General features: G+C 36.9%; 1 protein-coding gene across 1 annotated transcript in view; it reads right to left on the bottom strand.

The window, feature by feature from the left end:
- The window catches only part of LOC150078289 (casein kinase I-like), a 158,408-nt gene that overhangs the window by 17,760 nt on the left and 121,376 nt on the right, over positions 1-19,272 (bottom strand). The window lies entirely within an intron of this gene.

Genomic DNA, 19,272 nt, shown 5'->3' with positions numbered 1-19,272 from the left:
CAAATCTTGCCACACCCTATTCTCCATTCAGAATAGCCGGGTGTAGAGCAGGCCTGGATAATGTCTACTGCCAGAGTGCAACGAGCCAACAATGAAGTATGGAGGAGGTGGAGTTATGGTGTTGTACTGTTTCTCACAGTCTAGTCCAAGACTTTTGGTGGTTGTGTTGGGAACCATGAATGCTGACACCTACCTTAATATTTTGGACAATTCCACAGTTCCTATAATGCGGCAGGTCTTTGGTCCAGACCAGTGTTTGTTTCAACAGGATAATGCCCCCACATGCTGTACTGCCAGTGCTGTTTGAAAATGGTTCTTAGACAAAAATGCACAAAGGCTAAAATGGCCCATGCAGATTCTCAATTTGAATTCTATGGATCCTGTGTGATGAACTGGAACATCAAGTGAGGACAAGACCAACACATACTACACTAGTAGCTAAATTGGTCACTGTTATGCAACAGTGATGGAGGACTATACCTTTTACAGGCTATCATTCATTTGTGGAAGGAAAAGCCTGCCTACCAAGGAGGATGGAGCATGTCACACAGCCAAAGAGGTTATTTGTTATTTGGTTTTTTAGGAGCATTAGCAACTAAGGCCATATTGCTCCGGGGGATATGCGGTGGTCATTCCCTGTCCTTTCCACATCCTCCATATTTGGTGGTCACAGGCTCGAACCCCGGTCTAATCAAGAAGCGTGTGCTACGCACTACTGCTCCTGCCCACCTGGCTACGGAGGAGCCTACAGCCAAAGAGGAATCAGCAGACTATTCAAGTGAGTGGCAATGATATAAATTTGAAATGGAAATGTGTACGGATACTTTTTTGGAGGGTAATGTACATGGTAGCTACTGGATTCCAGAAATCTATAAAGTTTTGCTACATAGTTTTTTTTGTTTCCTCAACGTAAACTGATTTACAATAGTTTTCTAACTTTCCCCTCTGCCCCACTACAAAATTTCAAAAGTGATAGAACAGTTCATTCAAAATGGAGTCAGATATTGGGGTTTGTTGTAAACAAACAGCTGTGATGAGTTAATACCAGATAAGGGAATAGTTAAACATCTGAAAAACATTATATTGATGACCCTGTTGGACAGAAGCACAGCTCATGCTAGGTCAAACATGTAAGTGCATAAAAACAAGGAAAAGTTGGGCTCCATGTTCAATAATGCAGTGGTTGCCCAGCCTTGGCAGGAGCACTAAACAATGAAATATTGAGTTTTTCGAATAGGCCTCAGGGATTGGGAAAGTTAAGACTCATACTAACTGAAATTGAATACACCAACCATATGTGATCAAAACTTTATTAAAATAAAATAAAAAAGGATAAAATTTGATGCAAAAATCAAACACACTGAAACTGTAGAGTTAAAAGAAATAAAAAATATAGATAAAATTAAAATATATACAAAATATTAAAAATTAAAAGCGATAAAACAACACCATAGCTTTCAAAGGCAGCTGCCTCCTTTGAAAGCTGCGCCGTTGTTTTATCACTTTTAATTTGTAACATTTCGTGCATATTTCAATTTTATTGCTTTTAACTCTACTACAGTTGTCAGTGTATTTTATTTTTACATCAAATTATATCCTGTTTTATTTTTATTGTTTTAATTTATTTTAATAAAATTTTAGTCATATATGTTGGTGTATTCAATTGCAGTTAGTATGAGAAATAAATACTGATTTGACAACACTCAGAATTAGTAAAGAAGGGAAGAAGTGGAATGCAATAATTAATCACCTGGGTTATCGTACGTACAGGGTTTTGTTTCATGACAACTGGCACTAGACAAAGTTTGGAAGGAGTAATTTGTACTGGGATACCAGCACAATATAAGTCAAATGGGGAAGCCCCCCCCCCAAGTGATGAAATGTGGATACACCATCTTGAGCTGCACACCAAATGACAATCTGTGGATTGGCAGCACACCCAAACTTCCAATGCACAAAGTTAAATAGAGCATGCTTTGCAGGAAAAGTAACAGCCACCACTGTCTTTGGGACACAAAAGATATTTTGATGGGCATTATGAAGGGACAAACTATAAATACTGAGGCATATAATAACAACTTTTAACAAACTCAAGATCTGTTTTCAGAAAAATCCCCCCCAAAAAAAAAAAAAAAAAAACTAGAATCAAAATGTAGTAAAATACAAGGATGCACAGATTATGTAACATATCAAAAAAAAAAAAAAAAAAAACATCACTCCAGTTTTACAAATGATTCATTTTTTCTGAATATTTATTCAATCCTTTAAATCTACATAATTTCTATTTTTACTCCAATAGCTTTCTGATTGCTCTAATTAATGCTCTGATTGCTCTAATTGCTCTAATAAATTTTCTTGCATTCAAATCTACATTATTTGAAACTATATAATTTTGATCATCTATGAAATTATCTACATAATTTCCTTAATTTGAATCTGTGTTCCCATTGTCTGCATCATCTTTGAAAGAAAAAAAAATCAGATATCTATGCAATGAAGAGATCCTAGATATCCTTTAAGGGCATCTAAGATCTCTTACTACATGACAGTACAAGACCATATGAACTAGTTTAAAAACACAGGGAACAATCACAAAACTGCACCACACACACACACACACACACACACACACACACACACACACACACACACACACACACACACACACACACACAGCCCATCCAGGACTGCATAGTTCCCACTCTGATATTACTCCTTTCATCTTTTTCTTTTTTTCTAATGAAGAGTCATCCATGAGCAAAGGCGCTGACCGGGCTAGCCAGGTGGGTAAAGTGCCTGCCTGGCAACCCAAAAGTTGCGGGTTCGAATCCTGCCTAGGGCTTGGATCAGAAAAAACTTTGGGAGGTGCATTATGGCCACAGAAGCCGATGCGCCAACAACTAACAAAAAAAAAAAGGGGAGTGGGGGCAAGGCTTAGAGATGGTGAAACATTGAAGTTAAAAGCATCTTATGAGAGACACGATTGAAGAGAACTTCTACGAACAAGGAATACTAGCAGATGGCACAAAGCATATCTTAGTTGCTTCAATCCTTTTAAAACACAATCCTGTCTTATATAGCTCGCAAAAGGTTCTTCTGCTCCTATGCTTATCTTCGATGACACTCTGATTTCTATGCAAGATCATATATCTCTGTTGGGGATTATCTTAATTTCTAATCTCTCTTGGCATAAGCACATTACAAACATTGCTTCCTCTGCATCTAAAAAACTGGGTTTTTTTTCTTTTGCTCTCGTCTTTACTTTTCTCCCAAGCAGCTGTTTGCTCTGTACGAATCGCAAATCTGCCCTACCATGGAATATTGTTCCCACATCTGTGGCGGTGTCCCCAAAACACATCTGAGGCTCTAAATTCCATTGAAAAGCGGGCAGTTAGGTTAATTAATCACTCATCTCTAACAAAGTCTCTCCACTCTCTGTCTCATAGACATTCTGTTTCTGCTGCATGCTCTTTCTATAGATACTTCTATGGGCACTGTTCTTCTGTACTGGCTTCTATAATTTCTTCTCTCTCTCTCTCTCTCTCTCTCTCTCTCTCTCTCTTTCAAACCAGTGTGAACATGTGCCACAACCAGTCAACATCTTTTTACTGTCCAAGTTCAAACTCACAGAACCAACTTTTCTTCTTCCTCGTTCATTCAACTTCCATTTTTTGGAACAATCTATAATTTGAATTTCTCTACAGAAATTCAAGTCTAATGTCAACAAGTATCTTCTTTCATCTTCTCAACCTTCAAGCCATGTGGAGTATTAAGTACTATGTATTCTAATAACGCTTGTGCTTGGGATTCTCATTTAAAAAAAACAAAAGAAGAGTTAATGTGCTCTTGTTATTAGTAATGTGACTTGAAATGGAGTGTAATGAAATGTAAACAGTAGTGTCATTTCAGATCCAAGCAGAAATTGCAAGTCATCCCACCCACAGGAAAATTATGCTAATTATATTTTTTTTGGGGGGGGGAAATAAATTTTTTGAAATGGTACACTTAATTATTTTCCTTATCCTGACACTATATGTTGTTGTTATTTGGTTTTTAGGAGCATTAGCAACTAAGGCCATATTGCTCCGGGGATATGCAGTGGTCATTCCCTGACCTTTCTCCATCCTCTGTATTTGGTGGTCATGGGCTCGAACCCCAGTTTAATCAAGAAGCATGTGCTATGCACTGCTGTTGCTGCCCACCTGGCTACGGAGGCACCTCTGACACTATATATTGGATAATAAGGACTAATATCTTCAATAATAGCAGTCTTATCTGAAACCTTCACTCTAGAGGAAACTGACTTTTCTACACTACTATAGATTTTTAATAGTTATTCTCCTCCACAGAGGCCAATCTTTGATTTTTGAAAGCAGGAGAAAGCTAATTTTTTAAATCCAATTTTCAGCACTGAAATTAAATTCACTGAAAATATAAAATAAAATAATGTTGACTGATACTGAGAGAAAACTACTTCAGATTTAATATTTTCTGATAGAAAAGGTCAGTACGATGGAATATACAAAGATGCCAACTTCTGGCTTTTGAAAAGCTGGATATCAGGTAACTAAGCAATAGGAAAATGCGAATTTTTTTGGAAAAAAAAAAAAAAGATTTTTTTTTTGCAAAATGCAGGAGTTCTTCCCTAAAAAACAGGAGGCAAATAGATTTTTTTTTTTAAAGTCTACATTGCACTACAAATTAAACTTAACTGACAACATACACATTTTATATTAAAATAAAGACAAAACTTTACTAGTATAGTATGCTTTCAAACATTAGCTTAATTTTAGAATTTTTTTCCTTATGGATTTCTGTTGGATTGTTGTTTACATATAAACTGATTATGATTGTTTCAAGATACTACTGCAGACTTTGCAGCAATTCAAAAATGGTGAATCAAAGTTTTGATTTATAACAATGGCACTGCTCTGGCATGGTGAGAGCTTCTAAATGCAGATGGAATGGGCAAGCAAGGATTAATGTCTTATTAGGGGAGATTTCAATTTGCCCCTTATGGACTGGAAGGAAAATTTCGTGCTGATAAATTCCCTTATGGAAGAAAATTTATCAGCACGTAATGCTTAATACTAGGATTTAAGAACATTCTAGGCTCAATCATTGCCCATGAACCATAGGGCATCACTGGGCTCACTGTACAGAAATTATCAGCATTAGAGATGAAGAGCAATGAAGCCTACATCAGTAAATAACTTTAAAGTATATCCTTTTAGGTTGACTAAGGACAGTATATTAAAAAAAAATCGTCTAAGAGGGCAAAGAATGGAGCAAGTTTTTAATGTAGGTGAATACAAAGAAGAAAATGAATCAGATCAGACCCTTGCATAATGTTTGACAAAAAATATCCTAGATAACCCAACTGACAGGGCTGATGAACTGAACTGGTACTCTGTATCAATGTTTACAGAAGAAAAACCTTCATAATGCAGAGAGAGAGAGAGAGAGAGAGAGAGAGAGAGATTGTGTGCATAAGCCTGATCAGTACGAAATTTTAAGTATTAAAATTACAGACAGATGACTGTTTATTTTAAAAAAACTTTCAGCCTAAAGGCAAGTAAGACTCCTGGAATTGATGGCATTTACCCAATAATCTTGGAGATGGCAGTGAGAGAGTTTTTTGAACCATTAAAGTTAATTTTCAAGGCATCTGGACTTGGGAGAGATTGTAGAAGTGCCAAGTAACACCAATACATAAAGGCAGTTCTAAGGGTGAATTTGGTAACTACAGACCAGTCAGTCTGACTTCAGTAGTAGGGAAAATCACAGAGGCAGTGATCAGTAATTGCAATTGTACAGAAACATTTAGAGAGAAAGGAAATTGGGTGATTCCATGTCAAGTGGCCTAATTTTGAAAATGGTCCCTGCTCGACCATCTTCAATTTTGTTGAAACTTGGTGTTGATGTTTAAACAGATTTCCAAAGAAGCTGTGCAAAAATTCAGTTCAAAATATAGTATGCTTGAGGCACCAGCACCTTTTTTGTGGAGGTCACTTGTGTTACGTGCAGCAAAAAATTTTCAAAGTTTTAAGTGTTACTGTTGCACAACATTGAGAGGTAGTGCTCTGAAACTTGGTATACCCAGTTAATGTTTGGCAGAGAATGCAAAACCTTTGGTATCCAGGCTCAAAAACCTTCACATTTTTTACAATGCAGTCTAAAACTGCACCAAAAATTTGTCACAACAAATTTAAACAAGAATTTTGAAAGTCATAACTTTGAAATAAAAACCTTTGGTACCTTCTTCTTTGGGCATTCCATTTAACATCTGCATGAATTCAGCCTAACTAAATATGAGCTCTTATACTTGTTTGCTGGCTGAGATATTTTCCTTCAAAGATCTTTAGGAGCAAATATTTTAATGTGGGACACCTTCAATTCTCTCAATTTTGCCACCATTGGAAAGAGTAGGTTTTAAGCAACAAGAATCATGGTTTTTCAGTTTTGTGTCTTGCTACTTAAGGCCTAAAAAATGGCCTTAAACATTTTATATTTTCCACATAATATTTGCATTCTTATTTGATGGTGAAGTTTCCCATCTCAATAAGGACAGAACTATTGCATTTACAAAAGTGAAATTTTCTGCAATTACTCTGCCCTTTGGTTTAAGGAGAAAGGATATATTGCCGATGCACAAAAAGATCTGTATTTTTTACAATTGGGGGTGCAAATGACAAGAAAAGAAATTGCATGGGTTTCTTTAGTGCAAGTTCCCAAGCTTGAAAAGTGGTCTTTATTCAGGATTCCAAGCATAAAGATTATGTTCTATTGGTTTCTAAGCTTGAAAGAAGTTATAACTGAAACAAAATTTATTTAAAACACATTACAATTTTAAATAAGCAAGTGAGTGTAAAGATATTGAATCACTGCTTTGTAGTGGACTGGAATTTTTCACTGATGGTTGATATTACTACTTCAGGCAAGCTATATTGTTGTCCCTTTGTTGTTGTTTTTGGAGCTGGAAGATTGGCAATAATTTGTTGTTCAGGAATCCAGCAGACATCTTGTCTAGCAGACCAGTGAAGCCGACCGGGCTAGCCGAGTGGGTAAAGTACCTGCCCGGCAACCCAAAGGTCGCGGGTTCGATTCCCGCCTTGGGCTTGGATCAAAGTACTGCAAAAACCTTGGGAGGTGCAATATGGCCACAGAAGCCGATGCGCCAACAACTACCAAAAAAAAAAAAAAAAGACCAGTGAAATGAGCGAGCTGCTCCATGAGGATGCATGAAATTTACCAATACATCATGTTCTTCAAATGAAATTTCACAAATATTTCCAATCCACCAATTATTGTCATAAATACAGGCAATGTATTGGCCAGGTTGTAAATTAACAATTGGCACATATTGAATATTGGTTTCACTAGTCTGATCTACATGAGCTACAAACGATGATGGTGTGTCATTTGATACTATGCAAACATGAATCTGTCTTGCATCAATAGGAATGAAATGACAATTTTCTCTTGTTCCAGCAATAGTTTGACCGTCTATGAATCTTTTCTCTTGAAATGGCCTTACTTGTTCAATTTCCTCTTTAGAAACAAAACAGAATTTTATTTCAGTCACATGCTTGTCACAAAATTCAAACATGTTTCTTGGTGTCAGGATTTGGTTTTCAATTGGGCATTGGAGACTTGCACGTGCTGCCAATCATTTTATTGTTCCACCAGTTCCATGACATAGTGACTTGCCATGGCTAGTGCCAAAGAAATTCCATTCAGCACTGATATCAAAATCCTTCTGCAGATGACACAAGCTAATAAAATTCTTGTACTGAGCTGCAGAACCATCACTGAAGTAGTAAATGTGCCTGATTTCTGCAAAGAAACTCTTCAATTATTCAATTAAGTTGGTTAGAAAAACATGCACTGCAATTATGTCATGTTGAAGGCAGTCACTGATTATGCAGAAACTTATATTCTGAAGTTCAACACCCTTGAACAGCATCTTGCACAACAAATGAATAATTTTCTGCAAAATCCATCAAGATGACAATTCTCCTGTCATTAGGCTTTCCTCTGTTGACTTCAAATGGTAGCTTTGATGTTTAGCAATGTAGTGATGACAGGAAAGGTTAAATATCTTTGTACCCAACTCTTCAATAAAATGTTCAGTTGTTAATTGCTTTGTGTCCAGTGTATTTCTGTCAGTGTATATCCATTGCTTGAATTCAATAATATCTTATGGTTCATTGTTTTCAAAAATATTCTGAACATTTTTCACACCGATGAAGCATACAATCTTTTGGCTCCAAATCACAGACTGTTTTAGCAATGAGAACCTTGTAATCATATTCAACAGGACTTGCTGTTAACATTAACTTGACATTTTTTTGTATTGTGCATACACATACAGAATATGTTCCTGGTGCACCAACTGTGACACACCACTTGGGTCGAAGTTCACAAAATTTAGAAAATCCAATGTCAGATCCATTCATCATCTATCTCGATAAGTTATAAACATTTCCTTCAAATTGCTGAGTAGTAGTCACTTTTGCATTTTCATTTTTATTCCATCAGCATTTCTAATGGAAATGTAATCTTTCTTTCCAGGGCATATCCGACAAAATTCATCATCTTCAAAAAATTCCATCACCTTTTGCTTTACTTCTCAGAAAGCTTCTTTTTTCCTTGCTTTTTTTCCAGGTATGACCATGATTCCTTCTACTGCTTTAAGTTTTCTAGCTTCCTTGACCATTCTTTCTGAGACACTAAACCCTTCCATTGTTTTCTTTATGGACCAACTAACTGGAGCTAGTGTTAATATTTGAAGTTTTTCTGAATTACTTGATACCACAACTTTTCTTTCAATTCTTTTAGCAGCTAATTGTAATTTAAGCAATTTTCACACTGATGATTTGCACTTGGCTCCATGATATCATTTGGATCGAAGCCACCAATAGATGCAATTTTACTGGCAAGTACATCTTGTACTTGACTTGCCTTCCTTTTGGCAGTGAGTCTTGTGAGTCTCTCTTAGCCATTATCTGAAATTTCAGAGGAGAAATACCAACAGCCATCAAACTTGCATTCAAGCTTTCAGTCACATGCATTTTGTCATCAGTCATCATGGTCTATTTCAGATGAACTTGATGTTCCTGTTGTTGCTTTTCGGCCGTTACTCTTTTTGGCATGATGGGCACAGCTTCTGGCCTGATTTAGCACATTAGCATTAGTAAAGGCATATGATGCGAGAAAGCAAGCTTATGCAGCATCAGCCAAAAAAAAAAAAAAACTTTTTTTTGGTGTATTTATACACAAAAAAAAAAACAAAAAACCCTTCCACTTCACCCCTCCATTCTTTGAAATACCTGTCCAGCTGAGCCTTAAATTTATTTAGGCTATCAACTTCCATAACAAGGGATGGAAGTCTGTTCCACCAACCAACTACCTGCTGGCTAAAGGCAAATTTCCACACATCTATCCTACATCTGTCTTTCCTCAATTTGAATTTATGCCCTCTCAGGTGATTATTCTGAGCAAGAGGAAGAATCCCATCAGCATTGAACATACTCAAACCATTCAAGGCTTTATACACCTCTATCAGATCACCTCACCGGTGCCTAGTCTCCAGACACTGTAATTTGCAAAACTTAAGTCTTTCTTCGTAAGAGCAACCATTTGTTCTATTCACTAATCTTGTTGCCCTTCTCTGTACTCGTTCCAGCAGCTCTACATCCTTCTTGAAATGAGGCCTCCAGACCTGTATACAGTACTCAAAGTGTGGCCTGACCATTGCCTTATACAAGGGAATAATCACCTCCTTATCCCTGCTAGAAAAATTCCTGTATATCACTGACAAGACACCATGAGCTACTCTTGCAGCCCATCTGCACTGCTCAGAAAACTTCATATCTGCCTGCACAATTACCCCCGGTCCTTTTCATTCTCTACCACTGTCAGTGTAGTACCACAAAGTTGATACGTTACTCTGGGGTTACTATTTCCCATATGTAGTACTTTACATTTGTCAATGTAATCTCTCAGCCCATCTGCTCAACCTTTTCAGATCTTGCTGCAGCAGCATACTGTCAGTAGTGTCCTTAACAACTCTGCCAACCTTTGTATCATCTGTAAACTTGGACATTAAGCTTGATATACCATCATCAATATCATTTATAAATACAGAAAACAACAATGGACCCAACACTGAACGCTTTTATGTCTACCTTTGTTAGACATAAAAGGTAGTCTGTCATTGACAAATCAATTGGTTGTAAACTTTTTCACCATATGATTTTTCTTCTGGAAAGGATTGCAACATGATGTAGACAAATTGTGTCTTCTTCACAGAGTTTTAATCCACAACGTCGCCCTATCAGCTGTTCTTCAAATTCTTTAAATAATTTTAACCCAGTTTTGTGTGTATAGGATAGCACATGACATTTAGAATTATCCATATGACTGATGGTGCACGAGTCCAGCTTATCTCTAGCAAAATCTTCTGATTCCATGGCTTTCATGCTGACTAACAAGTAGACGTTTCTGCAAGCAATGAAAATTTAATTAACTTTATTACAGTCAAACAATAAAAAATAGAGGACAAAATAAATGAACTGTTCATCATGAAGATAAAACACATTAATAACAGTATGGTTCAAATATCAGCTATTTATACTTTTTTTTTGTACGATTCTAGAAAATTCTATAATTCTTGGGTATTCTAGAATATTTCAGAATTATACAATATACTCTATTTCTAGATTATTCTAAACATTAGGCAGGATTAAGGAAGTGCTCTGCAACAAAAAAAAAAAGATCTCACAAAATAACAACACGGCACATAAAACTACTTGATGTTTAGGGCTTAATTTTAAGGCCTTAAGTGAAACACAAAACAGATAAACCATGATCCTTGTAGCTGAAACTCTGCTCTTTCCAGTGGTGGCAAAAACAAGAGAATTAAAAGAGTCCCACATAAAGATATTTGCCGCTTAAAATAAGTCAAATTTGACTTTCAGATTTTGAGTCAATCGTTGAAGGAAAATATCTCAGCCAGAAAACGAGTATAAGAGCTGATATTTAGTTAGGCTGAATTTATGCAGTTCATAAGTGGAATATCCAAAGAAGGAGGTATCAAAGGTTTTTATTTCAAAGTTATGACTTTCAAAAGTCTTGCTTCAATTTGTTGCAACAAATTTTTGGTGACAGTTTTAGAGCCTGGACACCAAAAGTTAACTAGGTATACCAAGTTTCAGAGCACTTCCTCTCACCATTGTGCAACAGTAACACTTAAAACTTTGAAAATTTTTTGTGATTTATTCCACATAACACAAGTGACCACAAAAAGGTGCTGGTGCCTCAAGTATACTATATTTTGAACTGAAATTTTGCACAGCTTCATTTGAAACCTGTTTAAACATCCATACCAAGTTTCAACAAAATTGAAGATGGTCGAGCAAGGACCCCTAGGCCACTTAACATGGAATGACCCAATTTTAAAGGATACAAAATGTGGTTTTGTTAAGGGGCAAAATTATGTTTAAGTATTCTGTTAGCTATTTTGAAACAGTCAATCAAGAGTTTGATGCAGGAAATAATTTAATACTGTTTATTTGGATTCTAGTAAAGCATTTGACTCTGTCCCCCATGAGAGTTGCTGCGGAACATGTTGCGATCATGGACAAAATCCTGAAATGGATTACAGGGTGGCTGCAGGGCACTTGGCAGAAGGTTGTAATTATTCAACCTCAGATTGGTCCAATATGGGATCTCCCAATGTTTGTTTTGGGACCAATGTTGTTTCTGATTTTCATAAATGACACCAACAAAGGGAAGGGGGGGAAGTAGTAGTAGTAGTAGTAGTAGTAGTGGCACATGATGCAAGAAAGCAAGTGTAGGAGCTTATGCAGCATCAGCCAAAAAAAAAAAAAAAAAAAAAATCACACCATTCCCTCCAAATGCCTGTCCAGTTCCTCCTTAAATTTATTTAACCTATCAACTTCTACAACGACAGATGGAAGTTTGTTCCAGCAATTAACCACCCGCTGGCTAAAGGCAAATTTCCGCACATCTATTCTACATCTGTCCTTTCTTAATTTGAACTTATGTCCCCGTAGGTTGGTAATCTGAACAAGTGGAAGGATCCCATCAGAATTCAGCGTGCTCAACCCATTCAAGGCCTTATAGACCTCAATCAGATCACCGCGCAGGTGCCTAGTCTCCAGCCACTGCAATTTGCAGAACTTAAGCCTCTCTTGGTAAGAGAATCCCTTCATTCCCCTCACCAATCGTGTTGCTCTTCTCTGTACACGCTCAAGCAAATCTACATCCTTCCTAAAATGAGGCCTCCAGACCTGTACGCAGTACTCAAGGCGTGGCCTGACCATTGCCTTATACAGAGGGACAATCACCTCCTTTTCCCTGCTAGCAAAATTCCTATATATCATTGACAAAACCCCATGACCCACCCTAGCAGCCTGTCTGCACTGCTCAGAAAACTTCATATCTGACTGCACAATTACTCCCAGGTCTTTTTCATTTTCTACCACCTTAAGTGTAGTACCACACAGTTGGTACGTTTCTCTGGGGTTACTTCTACCCATATGCAGTACTTTGCATTTGTCAAGGTTGAACTTCAGTTGCCACTTCTTAGCCCATCTGCCCAAATTATCTAGATCCTGTTGCAGTAGCACACTGCCATTACTGTCATTAACAACCCTGCCAACCTTTGTGTCATCTGCAAACTTCGACATTAAGCCTGATATACCTTCATCAATATCATTGATAAATACACAAAACAACAGTGGACCCAACACCGAACCCTGTGGGACTCCACTAATAACATTAGTCCATGAAGAGCAGCACCCATTGATTACCACCCTCTGTCTTCTCCCACTTAACCATCCTTTTATCCATTGTAGCAACTTACCCTTAATACCATTCTGCTCCAATTTGTACAGTAGTCTTCCATGCGCAACAGTGTCAAAAGCTTTCCTGAAATCCAAGTATATGATATCAAAATTATTTTTTGCATCCAGTTCCTTTGTGACCACATCATAATAACCAATCAAATTTGTCAGACAAGACTTTCCCTTAACAAACCCATGCTGTGTTTGAATTATTGCTGCAGTCTTGTCTAGATGATCCTGCAATGCATCTTTAACCAGCGACTCCATTATTTTACCCGGAACAGAAGTTAAACTAACTGGTCTGTAATTACTCGTGTCACCCTTCGATCCACCTTTGTGAATTGGGGACACATTTGCACATCTCCAGTCCGTGGGAACCTCTCCTGAGTCCAAGGATGCTCTCATAATTATGGCTAAGGGTTTGCTTAGTTGCTTTGCCGCCTCCTTTAAAATAACTGGATAGATCCCATCCACCCCAGGTGCCTTTCTTATGTTTAACTTCAACAATTTCTCCTCCACTTTGCTCCCAGTTATTACAAAATCATTAAGCACACTGCTACAATTTGATAACCTTCTTCCATTTTCAAATTGTAATAATTCCTCACGTGTGAATGTAGATGCAAAATACTCATTCAGTTTGTTTGCTATCTGAGCAGGATCATCAACAGTCGAACCATCGATGTCAAGTGGACCAATCATATTCACCCCTTCCTTTTAGAGTTTATATAAGTAAAGAAATCCTTGCTGTTTTTCTTATCATCTTTTGCCAAAGATTTCTCGTAATCCGCCTTCGCCTGCCGAACCTCCTTTGTGACCTGATTACAGACTAGCTTATATCTGCCACAGGCTTCTGCGTCACCTGATAATTTATATGCATCCCATGCATTTTTCTTCTCTGTCACGAGTCTCATTAGTTCATTTGATAACCATTTAGGCCTAAACCTTGAACGATATTTCTTAATCGGTATATAAAGTCTAGTTGCTTCCACGATTAATTCTTTGAATGCTTCCCACTTAGAATTTACTGTTTGTAACATCGTCAGTTGATCCCACTGTACAGAATTTAAAAACAATCTGAGACCACTGTACTCCCCTTTACGGAAGCAAAATCCCTTTCCTTTACCCCTGACGGTAGTTACCTCTTTGAATAAATCCCACTTCAGCACACTGTGATCACTGCCACCTAGTGGTTCCTTTATGTGCAAATTCTTAATACACGAATGATCACTGCTGATAACCAGATCAAGAGTGTTACTTTCTCTGGTTGCCTCTCGAACATGCTGCTGCAGAAAACAATCATCCAATAAATCCACAAAAGTCTGACTAGTGTGTGAGTGACCAACCCACAAGTTCCAGTCAATATCTGGGAAGTTAAAATCCCCCATTATAAGACATTCTGATTTACTGGCCCACTCTATTTCTCTGTACAATTGTTCATTGTACTCATTCAAGTCATTAGGCCTATAACACACTCCTACTCTTATTTTTCCTTTCGCAGTGCTTATCTCACACCAAACCGACTCAACAGAGCACTGTTCATCTATATTAACTGGGTGCACTTCCTTTGATTTTATGTTTTTCTTAATTAACAGCATAACACCCCCTCCCTTTCTGTCCTGTCTATCCTTTCTGTACACATTGTACTCTCCAAATTCCAGTTCAGCATTCCTTATATCTGTGTGACACCACATCTCTGCTATCCCAACAATATCCGCCTTTGATGTCTTGACCAACACTTCAAATTCATCAAGTTTATTTACTATACTTCTAGCATTGGTATACATGCAAGCATACATGCTCCTATGCCTATTCCGTGTTACCCTAACACATCCCATATACCCAACTATTCCATGATGACTGCCATCCGTCCCTGAAACCCCCAACACCCCTCGCTCCAGGTCGCTTCTTATTCTAATAGAAGTTGTGCAAGAATCACCTTCACCTCTGCCTGCGGTTACTGTTAAACTATTAGTCTTTGTATCCCCCCAAACTAGCAGTTTTCCGACCCACCTAACACTGCCTCGATAGCATCAGCAAATATTCTTGCACCCTTTCTATTTAAGTGTATCCCATCCCTGTAGAAGCAATCTCTCCTGTTAACAAGTACAGTCCAGGCTGAAAAAAATTCTACCCCTTGAGCCTTGCACAATCTTTCCAGGGCCGAATTGATCGACAAGGCTCTCATCATATACTCCCTCCTATCATGTCTGGGCAGAATTGCAGACACTTTCAAGTTCAACCCTAATTCACGGCTTTTTTTCAACAGTGACCTGTACTTGTTGAGTAATTCCGCCGGTCTCCTACTCTTAATATCATTAGTGCCAACGTGTACAACTATATCACCTTTTGTGCCCTTGAAAGATGATATCCGCTCTACAACGTCATCAACCTTTGCCCCTGGCAGACATACCCTGGTCCTGTTCCACCTATCCTTTTTACAAAATATATTCCCCGTCTCCCTGACAATAGAGTCACCAACAATAACTAGTTCCTTTGGGACCAGCGCATTCTGCTTTGGAGATTGCCGCTGTGTTGCCTGATGCCCAGGAGTGAGCTCTGGCGTTGAGTTGGGCAGCTGAGAGCCTGATGGGCCCCTCAATTTAGATCTTTCGAGGGCATCCACCCTGTCCTTCAAACTCTCATATAGGCCCATAACAACGCTGAGTTGTCGCCTGATTTCCTTACACTCCTTACATCGCGCACACACAAAGACATCCCCCATGGCAATATCATGTTCCGTTCCAGAGAGTTCGGCAAACATTTCACAAGTTGCACATTTTTTTAGGCTGTGATGCGTTGGAGAATTGCCCCCCTCAGTTCTCCCCCGATTCACAGCACTCCTGCCACTTTGTGCCCGTTGCTTTGCTGCTCTAGTCTGGGGCATGGTAGTTTAAATTAATAAAATCAATAAATTAAATATCAATAGTATTTGAATAGAAACTATTAAATACTAATATTAATTAATTAATTAATTAGTACTTAATTAATTAAATATTAATTAAGTACTAATAGTTGGAGATGAAGTGAAGAGTGGGACAGTGATTACTGATCAGCGACAAGCAATGCTCCTTCAGGATGACTCAGATATCATTCAAGGATAACCAGAAAAGGTAGCTATGCTTTAATGTAGCAAAATGAGGTCTGACACTTGGGAATAGTAACCCAAAAACCACTTATATACTTTGTAGTGTTCAAGAATCAGAGGAAGAAAGATTTGTTGGGAATTACAATATGGGTGGATATGAAGCTTTCTGAGCAGTGTAGACAAGTAGCAAGGAAGGCCCATGGTGTCCTGTAGATGATTTAACAAACATTTTCTTATAGAGATAGGGTTATATATAGTTGCCGTTACAGTTATAGGGAGGACACAATGGGATTGTGTCTTCCCTATAACTGTAATGGCAACTATAACGGCAACTGTAAGACAACACCTAAAAATATACATCGTGCTTCTTGAAAGAGTTCAACAACAGGAAACTTGTTTGCTGAGATCTGCAAAAGGATCTCCTCTTTTTGCAGATCTCGCCTTCTTATTTCATCTGAAAATAAATCTCTAATGGTATTAGTTTTTAATGAACTTATGACACAATGCACATAACAGTATTGTATGCATTTTTTGAAATGAAAAACCTGAAGAATAAAATTTTTTTTTTTTTTTTTTATAATTAACTGAACAATTACCAAAAACTATTTTGAGGTGTTTATTGTGGCCACATTTATTAATAAAAATAACAAAGCACAGAATTTATTTTTAAAAATTTCCAATTTTAATATTATTATTATTGAAAAACTATGTTTTCGCAAAAAGAGAAGAAACTCTTTGGTACCAATTATATTATAATGATGAGATCAAGAAGGGGTAAAATCAAGTAAAAAAAAAAAGATTCTCCAATGCAAATCCAGAGAGAGTTGACAGCTAAATATATAGCTTGGAGTCACTTTAATTATTGCTACCTACACAAAAAACAGAAATGGTACATTTTACAAAGCCACCACTGACTCTTCTTTCCTCTCTATCCAATTTCACTAACAATGCCTTGTTCTTCCATATTCATATTTGTTTGCTATTTCACCTATGGAAACATATTTCTGAAGAATGCACTTGCATGATCATCACAGCTAGAGGAAGGTTATGTTCAATGATGAACAGTGCAAATAAGCATTCAGCATGTATGCCACTATCATCTTTACTCTGAAATTCTACATCTATTTTTACATTTATTTCAAATGCACTGCATATTGTTCTTGCAATTATTTTAAAATAGCTGATTACGTATTTCCTGTTACCTGAACTTGAAAAAATCACACATACATATGGTGTATAAAGAAAATGTACAGTAGAGTCCTGATTAACCAAGGTTCCACATTATCTGAGGTGAATTGTCAAAAAGTTGTATATACTTTGTCATCAAAGACAAGAGTATGTAGTTTAGTACAGAGCGAGAACTCACACCAGTTGACTGTTGAGCTGTGCTGATCTTTTATGTTTGTTGATTTTGTGAATTTTTACTCTCTAATTTTAAAGATTTAATAAAAAAGATTTAAAATTTTTACTCTTTACTTTTCTAATTCTTTATTTGTCATGTTTCATCTATGTTATTAGTGTTAGTGTAAGCACTATGAGTGGAAAACAGAAGTGTGTTGTTGTGTCTTTAGATATGAAGTTGAATGCAATCAAATGCTTGGATCAAGGAGAAACAATAAAAAAACGTGGCTAGTGACTTAGGTGTTGGTGAAGTGACTGTAGGGGACTGGAGGAGAAAAAGTGGAAATTGAAAAATGGTGCTCACTGTATGTGATAGTGAAAATTTAAATAGAAGAACAATAAAGAAAGGAGAATTTGAACAAACTTCTGAAACTCTTTTTTTTTTTCTTTTCTTTTTTTGTGGTTCACACAGATGAGAGACAAAGGAAACCCGATTTCTGGACCAATTTTGCAGGCTAAGGCCTTCGAATTTCATAAGCATTTTAATGAAGGGGAAGAACAATTTACAGCAAGTATCAGTTGGTTGGATTGTTGGAAAAAAGGTTTGGAGTTAGAAATCTGAACATCACTGGAGAAAAACTGTCAGCTAGTATGAAAGACATAGCAACATTACTGCAAAATTAGAAAAAATTATTCAAGAAAATTTGAATATGGATCAAATTTACAATAAATTGTGACGAAACAGACCTGAATTATAAAATGATCTCATCCAAAACACTTGCAGCTGGAAAAGAAAAATTAGCTCCTGGTTATAAATGAAGCAAGAAGAGAATGACAGTACTGGCATGTTCAAATTCATCAGGGATGGGGGGCATAAGCTTAAACTAACTTGCACTGGAAAGTCAAAGAACCCTGAGCTTTAAAAAAATGTAAAATATTTGCCTGTTAAATACGCAAATCAAAAAAATGCATGGATGGATTCGAGTTTGTTTAAAACATGGTTTCATGAAGAATTTGTCCCTAGCACAAAAGAAATTTGAAAGAAAAGAATTTCCTCATAATGCACTTTTAATTTTAGTCAATGCACCATCCCATCCAGATGAAAGTGAACTAGTTTTTGGTGATATCCGAGCTCTGTTTTTGCCACCTAATGCAACATCCCTTCTTCAACCTAAAGGTGTTTTGGAAACTTTGCAATGCAACTATAGGCGATGTCTCTTAAAACACCTGCTTCAAAATCTTGAAACAGGGACCAGTGTTGTTCAGAATCTTAAAAAAAATAAACATCAAGGATATTATTTACTGGCTGGCAGAAGCATGGAACAATTTTAAAACATTCACTCTTATTAAATTATGGAAAAATATTTTATGCTCCCAAAATGAAACCAATGAGAATGAGATGGCAAATGAAGATGAAAGAGGTGAGGAAACCCTTTTAGAACTAGCCAATAACCTTCTTGTTTTTGAACACTCTTACTACAGAGGATATTAAAGAGTGGATGAATTCTGATGAACAGCTTGGAAACAACTGATAACATGGTTCTAAAATTGTAAAGCTTGTTGACGAACAAGAAAATGAAAGTGAAGACGACGATGAAGAGTGCACAGAAACTACAAAAACAATTACACACACGGAAACTATTGAGTCAGCTTTAGGTTATATTGTACAGCAGGAGGATACCACGCCCACTGATGTTTTGTTACTTATGCTCCTAAAAAACATAGCAGCATAAAAGTGAGGAACCCATGAGGAATTTTTTATATGATATTAATGTGTAGTGCTAATTACTGTAAGTGTACATTTTTCTAGTCTATGATTCATAATTTTTATACATGTACTATTTTTTTTTAAATTTTTGTTATTTTTTTTTATAAAACAGTTGTAAATAAAATGAAGTGTTTTATTATATAATTTAAAAGTCATTATGTTCAATAAATAAGTCTAGCCTGAAAATAGAGTGTACATCGTCACAT

The sequence above is a fragment of the Mastigoproctus giganteus genome, chromosome 11 (assembly GCF_048544385.1).
Source record: "Mastigoproctus giganteus isolate SK-2022 chromosome 11, ASM4854438v1, whole genome shotgun sequence".
Taxonomy (NCBI): Eukaryota; Metazoa; Arthropoda; class Arachnida; order Uropygi; family Thelyphonidae; genus Mastigoproctus; species Mastigoproctus giganteus.
The sequence above is the reverse complement of the archived record's forward strand: the minus strand, read 5'-3'. Positions and strand labels throughout refer to the sequence as shown.